Here is an 8,384-nt window from a genome sequence, read left to right on the forward strand (position 1 = left end):
GCCAGCATTCCATTCATTCTTCACGGGGCCTCAAAACATTCCCGACCTCAGTGCTTGGCAATGTTTGGAAGCCTCATAGAGAATGTATGGAGCTCTGGCTACGCATGCACGGGGCACTCCATTCATTTCAGGGCACAATTTTCCTGTGTTCTTGTGATTGGTGGGGTGACAGCAGTTGGACTCCCATAACTTTCTGAAATGAGAATACCCCTTTAAGTAAGGTCCAGTTCAGGATCTGAAAGGGCTGTGATGCTCTAAAGGATTTCAGCAGTCATGGAGTGTTTTTCTTCTGGGGTGTATTACGTAAAAACAGGCCTGTCTTAGAATCTCCCTGTTTTTGTTGTGATTTTTTCCTCTAAAGTTAAAAGACATCTGTAATGCATGCATTTTACATATTCCTGTGCCCGGGCTGCAAAAATAAACAAAATAAACTTTGACTCACCTTCCTACGTTCTCCCGTTGCTCCGGTGCCGGCCTCATGGTTCTCCGATGCAGTGCTCTTCTTGCTTCCTGGGAACGGTGATGTCACAGAGCGCTCAGCCTATCACCGGCCGAGGCGAGACACCTGCTTCCAGGGGTCAGTGGTGTCCAAACTGTGGCCCTCCAGATGTTGCAAAACTACAACTCCCAGCATGCCCGGACAGCCAATGGCTATAGTTTTGCAACATCTTGAGGGCCACAGTTTGGACACTACTACCAGGGATGAAACTCTATCACACATTTATGGATTTGCCATAGATTAAAAAAAGTGAGAGTAACCCCTCATAAGAGGTTGCAAACACAGCGCCACCTCTGCCAAGGGGTTGTGTGTGTTATTGCAGGTCATCTCTATTCACTTTAAAGGGGTACTCCAGTGGAAAACTTTTTTTTTTTATCAACTGGTGCCAGAAAGTTAAACTGGTTTGTAAATTACATCTATTAAAAAATCTTAATCCTTCCAGTACTTATTAGCAGCTGTATACTACAGAGGAAATTCTTTTCTTTTGGGATTTATTTTTCTGCCACGACCACAGTGCTCTCTGCTGAAAAATCTTAATCCTTCCAGTACTTATTAGCAGCTGTATACTACAGAGGAAATTCTTTTCTTTTGGGATTTATTTTTCTGCCACGACCACAGTGCTCTCTGCTGACACCTCTGTCCATTTTTGGAACTGTCCAGAGCAGCATATGTTTGCTATGGGGATTTTCTCCTGCTCTGGACAGTTCCTGACATGGACAGAGGTGTCAGCAGAGAGCACTGTGGTCGTGACAGAAAAGAAATCCAAAAAGAAAAGAATTTACTCTGTAGCATACAGCAGCTGATAAGTACTGGAAGGATTAAAATGTTTTATTTATTTTTTAATAAATATTTTATTCTTGCATCTTAAATCATTTTAACATGCATTATTTTTTGCTGTTCCCCCTCTTCGGTCATATACCTTCTGATATCCCAGTGAAAACCATCAGCAAGTCGACATCCTACAGCAGTGTTTCCCAACCAGGGTGCCTCCAGCTGTTGCAAAACAACAACTCCCAGCATGCCTGGACAGCCAAAGGCTGTCCAGGCATGCTGGGAGTTGTAGTTTTGCACATCTGGAGGCACCCTGGTTGGGAAACACTGTCCTACAGACAACCTTTTAAAAGGAACAATCTTTTTCAGTGCAGGACATTCTGGGTTTTGTAGTGCTCATCGCAAGGACTCAGTGGCATACATGTAGCCAGTATGAAATTTTAGGCTATTACATTACTAGAATTTTTTTTTTTTTTAAGCTGAGGAACGTGCTCTCGAAAAAAAAAGTGCAAACGTGTTACACAAAAAAAAAAAACGTGCACAAAGGATGTGGTCTCTCACAAGCCCTTCTCCGACAGGAGAGAGGCCCCCAACAAACCTACCCTTCACCTCTGGGCCAAAAGGTTCCAGGTTCGATGTCCCTTTTTGCCAAAGCTACTAAGGGGCCACAAATGCTCCCGGCATCCCTCTTGCGTTAGCCAAGGTATCTGATCTACCCGCAGAGCCGATAATGGTCGGTACCCTGCCCATGCAGGAGTACCCGGGGTGTTTGCAGGGAGGTGCGGAACCTAATGGCCACACACACCTCCCCTAGACCACCAGGAGGGACACCCAGAAGGGCTACCGCATCCTGACAATCCTGTGGACACACAACATGCAAAAAGTGACAAAAATAAATAAATAAGTGAATGTGCGCAGGTATACTGCCCCGACATCCGGCCGGATCTATAAAAATGTCTCTGATCCTAGAGCCAGAAGGCCGGGAATCAAGAGGTGAGTGCCACAAGGTGAGGAGATCATGGTGCCCGTTATTGAAAGAGCTTTATTGTCCGTTCAGTCATTACAAGTCATACAATAATAAATTACAATCACACAAAGCATGACAGTACAAGAGATCATGGTGCCCGTGCTTCCACTCAGTGAGCCAATACACAAAGTGCGTTTCGGCACCTCGGGGTCACCAGTCTAAAGTACCTCGGCTCTAGACCCTCTCAGCCTCATGGAGAGACCCGGAGGGAAACAGGTCACATCGGGGCAGCCATCGAGCTGATTCCTCAGAACCAGCCCCAAAACGCCCCGGTAGACCTGCCCCCTACCATGCAGCACTCATCCTACATCAATGGCAAAGACCAAACCACTGATAAGAACAGATACTACACTTGATCTTAGCCAAAAGGCCGAGAAAATCAATCCATTTTCTCATGACACAAAGCCATGATCATGTAGCAGAGCTGAATTTGTCATTTACAGCATATGTGGCTTCTTCGAGATATCTTACCCGCAGTCCTATGTAAAAACACAGATGATACAGCCAAATAGTGATGAGCGGCAAGGGCCATATTCGAATTTGCGATATTTTGCGAATATATGGACGAATATTCGTCCTATGTTCGCTAAATTCGCATATTCTCTATGATTGTTCTCTTCTTTTTTTTTCATGCGAAAATTCGTAATGAAATTCACATAGTGCGCATGCGCAAGGAAGGGATCAGTGTCCAGTCTGGAAGTGCCGATATTTGCATAAGTACAGTGACCCCCCCGACCTACGATGGCCCCGACATATGATCATTTCAACCTACGATGGCCTCTCAGAGGTCATCGCATGTTGAAGGCAGCATCAACATACGATGCTTTTGTATGTCGGGGCCATCGCATCAACGGCTATCCGGCAGCGCTGACTGCTTCAGCTGCCACCGGATAGCCGTTTACGGTGCCCCGTGTGGTCCCCTGACGATCACTTATCTGTCCTCGGGGCTTCGGCGCGTCCTCTTCGGGATCCCCTGCATCGTCGGCGCTCTCAATCGTCGTCATCACGTCGCTGCGCACGCCGTCCCGTCATCCAATAGGAGCAGCGTGTGTATTGACGTGATGGCGGCGACGGAGAGCGAGCATGCCGGGGAAGCAGAGGCCTTGCCGGAGCTTCAGGGACACCCCGGGGACGCGGCGACAGCGATGGAGGGCGACATCCAGGGCAGCGGTGACGGTCCGGAGCGGCGTGGACACGAGAATATAACCTCCAATACCAGTGGTCTTCAACCTGCGGACCTCCAGATGTTGCAAAACTACAAGTCCCAGCATGCCCGGACAGCCAACGGCTGTCCGGGCATTCTGGGAGTTGTAGTTTTGCAACATCTGGAGATCCGCAGGTTGTAGACCACTGTCCTATACTTTACATTGCACGGATCCCTCAACATACGATGGTTTCAACAAACGATGATCCATTTGGAACGGATTACCATCGTCTGTTGAGGGACCACTGTATTGGCATAAATTTGCATAAAAAAAATATATATTCGTCATTACGAATATATATCACTATTATTCTAAATATTCGTGAAATCGAGAAGTGCCGATATTCGCGGTAAAAATTTGCATTTCCAATATTCGCGCTCAACACTACAGCCAAATCCCAAACCCTGCTGTGCTACATTTAACAAGCTTAGCTCTGCTGCATCTGTACACGCTAAAATTCGGTTTTCCACCGCCTGCTGGACCAGCCGAGCACAGGGCTCAAGAAAAATGACTCAACCCCCTGACAGTGAGCATCTCCCTATACAGATCTAATCACTACATAACGGGAACCTGTCCATTAGCGCTCTCCAAACTAACCTCTGGGGCTATCCATGGCCACAATGGTTGACAGTGGCCTCAGCAGTTCTATTTGCAAGCAGAATTTTATAGACGTTGTTCCCTGGGATAAGCTCAGCTGAACCCGTATAGTATTTGTCAGTGGCCTTGAGCTTCTATCCAGATTTGACATGAAATACTAAAAAATATTGGATAAAATTGGAAAGGAAATACCGGGAATGGCCTGCAGGTGGCGCTGTGTTTATAGTTAACTTTTTTCCCCCTCATTTTTCTAATTTATTGATAACTTAACCGTCATTAAAGACCCGTACCTGCTCCGCTTTGAAGCTTCTCAGCAAGAATAATCTACCAATAATTAAGTTAATATTGTTTTTGAATTTTTATAAATTTAAAGCCTTTTTTTTTTTTTTTTTGAGAAATTACAAATTCCGCTGGTATTTCCAAGACGCAAGGATAGAACATTGCAGTAAATGGAATTTTGTTTCAGTAATAATGAGCTACCGTATTTTTCGCCGTATAAGACGCACTTTTTTCTTCCCCAAAACTGGGGGGGGGGGAACAGTTGGTGCGTCTTATACGGCAAATACACATTAAAACGCTGTTCTATCGCGGCGGTCCCTGCGGCCATCAACGACCGGGACCCGCGGCTAATACAGGACATCACCGATCGCGGTGATGCCCTGTATTAACCCTTCAGACGCGGCTATCAAAACTGACCGCCGCGTCTGAAGCGAAAGTGACACTGACCCGGCTGCTCAGTCGGGCTGTTCGGGACCGCAGTGGTGAAATCGTGGCGTCCCGAACAGCTTACAGGACACCGGGAGGGACCTTACCTGCCTCCTCGGTGTCTGCTCCGTGACGGGATCCCCTGCATGGCCGGCACTCTCCTTAGTTGTCATCACGTCGTCGCGCACACCGTCCCGTCATCCAATAGGAGCGGCGTGCGTAACGGCATGCGTAGCGACGTGATGCCGGCGACGGAGAGCGAGTATACAGGGCAGCAGAGACGTTCCGGAGCGACGGGGACACGTGAGTACTACCTCCTATACCAGTGGTCTTCAGCGTGCGGACCTCCAGATGCTGCAAACTACAACTCCCAGCATGCCCGGACAGCCCAACAAACTGTAATAATGCCCTCCTTGGTGTACTGCACAGTAAAAGGGCAGGTAGGTAGGTAGGTAGCCAGGTAAATAGGTAGGTAGATCAGAAAGCCAGATATGTAGGTAGGTGACTAGCTAGATACATAGGCAACCATATATGAAGGCCAGATATGTACATAGTCAGGTTGCCAGGTATGTAGGTAGGTAGCAACATATGTAGGTAGGTAGTTAGGAAGCCAGGCATGTAAGTAGTTAGATAGCCAGGTATGTAGGTAAGTAGTTAGGCATCCAGGTATAAAGTTAGGTAGCCAGGTAGTTAGACAAGTATGTAGCCAGCCACCCGACCCCCCACCACCCACCCAGTGGCGGATCCAGAGTTACAGGTAGATAATGTCCCCAGGAGATAGTGGCCCCAAGTAGATCATGCCCCCGGGTAATTAATGTCCCCCACATAGGTAGTTATGCCCCCTGTGGTTAAATCCCCAGATAGCTGCCCCTGTATGAAAACCCCCTATGCAGGCCCTCCTATTAGTTTAGTAGTGTGTCCCCATATTAGATCCCTCCAGGTCCAGGTGTAGGCAGCAGAGTTCCCTCACATTAGGTGTAGGCAGCAGAGTTCACCCACAGTAGGTGTAGGCAGCAGAGTTCCCCCACAGTGGGTGTAGGCAGCAGTGTTCCCCCACAGTAGGTGTAGGCTGCAGAGTTCCACCACAATAGGTGTAGACAGCAGAGTTCCTCCACAGTAGGTGTAGGCAGCAGAGTTCCCCCACAGTATGTCTAGGCTGCAGAGTTCCCCACAGTAGGTGTAGGCCGCCGAGTTCCCCCACAGTAGGTGAAGGCAGCTGGGTCCCCCATCAGTAGGTGTAGGCAGTGGGGTCCCCCCTCAGTAGGTGTAGGCAGCAGGGTTCCCCCACAGTAGATGTAGGCAGCAGGGTCCCCCCACAGTAGGTGTAGGCAGCAGGGTCCCCCCCAGAAGGTGTCGGCAGTGGGGCCCCCACAATAGTTGTAAGTGGCAGGGTCCCCCCCAATAGGTGTCGTTAGCAGAATTTTCCCCCTCCACCCCAATCCCAGGTTGAAAAAAAAATTATGCTCAACTGATGTCCCACACAGCAGCAGAGCACGCGTCTTCCTACCTCCACAGTGCAGGCGCCGATGAGTGACGTCATTGGCTCCTGCACTGTGCAGCGGGGGCTGAGGTCACATCTCCTTCGTGTAGGCGCAGACGCGGCTCACATGGACGGGAGACCACACATACAGGAGAAGGCAGCGCCTTCGGATTATTTTAAAAATGAAACTTGAAAATTTGAAATGTGATTTATTCACATCCAGGTTGTTATGTACAGTGACCTTTTTGACATAGAGGTAAGACAGACTACTGCTATAAGGCCCAGGAGCTAAGCAGTCGTATTGCAGATTCTCTTCAATAACTGATCCTCTCCCTTGGTCTTCTTTTCTAAAGCTGGACATGGCCAAAGAAGCCAACATTTATCTTGTTATTGTTAATATTGTTCATTTGTCCGTCATGTTAGTTTATGTAAATGAGTTTCCCTTTTGATTACTGGCCAGAATTCGGTAATAATCTACAATTTATAATATCACTGACCGACTTAACAGCAACTTGACCCAATAGAAGTAGTTACCATCTCCGTAAATACTTCTGAACTGTGCATGGTCTACATTTTTGAAAAACTACAGACAGTAGCTCATGCAACAACTGTCTGGTCTAAACCTCAAGTTGACAGTCAGTCTAAGATTAGGGTTATGGGAGGTTGTGGCCAGACCTAGACTATGACTTCAGTTACATGGTCCTAAATCTGAGTCAGATCAAGATCAAATCACATGATAGTTCCTTCACACTACTTGACTCATACTTATACTAAATACCACAGAACTGAATGGGGCCTTAGGGAGAGTCATGCAATGATGCAACTGCCCTGGTCTCTATTCAGTAAAGTTTGGTGGTAACAGTTTCAATTAATCCGTACCAATAATCTAAAAACATCCAGGTGTTGGTGGTCTAGGGGATAAGTTGTCTGATTGTGGGGGTCCTGCCCCTGGGGACGCCCGCAATCTCCGCTGGAGCACCCCAGACATCCGGTGCTCACTTTGCTCTGTGCCGGATGACTGGTGTGCCGGATGACTCCGTGCCGGATGACTGGCGATGTGGGGAGGAGGCTCGTGACGTCACGGTCATGCCCTGCTCGTGACATCATGGCCACGCTCCCTCAATGCAAGTCTATGGGAGGGGGCGTGGCGCCCCCTCCCATAGACTTGCACTGAGGGAGCGTGGCCGTGACATCACTAGCAGGGCACGACCGTGATGTCACAAGCCTCCGGAGCTGCATCCGATGCTCTAAACGAACGCCGGGTGCAGCAGGGAGATCGCTAGGGTCCGCAGCGGCGGGACCTTCTCGATCAGACATCTCATCCCCTATCCTTCAGATAGGGGGTAAGATGTTCTTTGCCAGACTACCCCTTTAAGTCAATTGTAACCAATCTTTAAAAACATTATGTCTTCTATGCAACCAAGATGTAAAGTCATCCCATGCAACTGTTTTTGTTTCTAGGGAGGGTTGGTTGGGCCTAGTTTGTTCCCATTCCCTTTCCTAGTGGATGATGCCTTCATGCTCATGGTCGTCACACTCTATAGTCACCATGTAACAGAGGAAAGATTTGATAGACATACTGTTCTTCTAGCTCAGGGATTGTGAAGAAAGTGAACGGTCATCGAGCACCAATTACTTTTGGCTCAGGATGCGTTCCTCTTTTAGATTTTACATAAAAAGTTAAATATTTTTGTACACTGCTGTTATCACTTCTAATTTTGAATCAAAAAAGTAGATACATCAACCCCTGGAGATGTCAAATAAGCATTCAAGGTAAACATAAAGAAGGTCAAATAGTTAAACGGGCAACTTTTAGGAAATATCTAAAAGCCTCATACCCAACAGAGTGACCAACTGACCAGAGATTGATCAAATGTGTATAGAGGACTCCTGACTCTCCCAACAGATTAAGTCATTGGCTATGTTGAATTTCAATGCCAACTCCTTTGTGTTCTTCCTGTAGATAAGCATCCACATCCATGTTTGGTTGTGGGCTACTTCACATGTCCACTCAATTGAGCCAAGAGCGCATGTGTATGGGGTAAGCAGGAGGAAAAGCTTTCGCCAAATGAGACAATTTTGACTATCCTGTATGATCAC

The 8,384-nt window shown here is 47.6% G+C and overlaps 1 pseudogene; it reads right to left on the reverse strand.

Annotated features, from left to right (window-relative positions):
- Positions 1-2,570: 2,570 nt before the first annotated feature.
- LOC130292152 (U2 spliceosomal RNA) lies at positions 2,571-2,679 on the reverse strand (annotated as a pseudogene).
- Positions 2,680-8,384: the final 5,705 nt, after the last annotated feature.

This window comes from Hyla sarda, chromosome 9 (genome assembly GCF_029499605.1).
Source record: "Hyla sarda isolate aHylSar1 chromosome 9, aHylSar1.hap1, whole genome shotgun sequence".
In the NCBI taxonomy this organism is placed as follows: Eukaryota; Metazoa; Chordata; class Amphibia; order Anura; family Hylidae; genus Hyla; species Hyla sarda.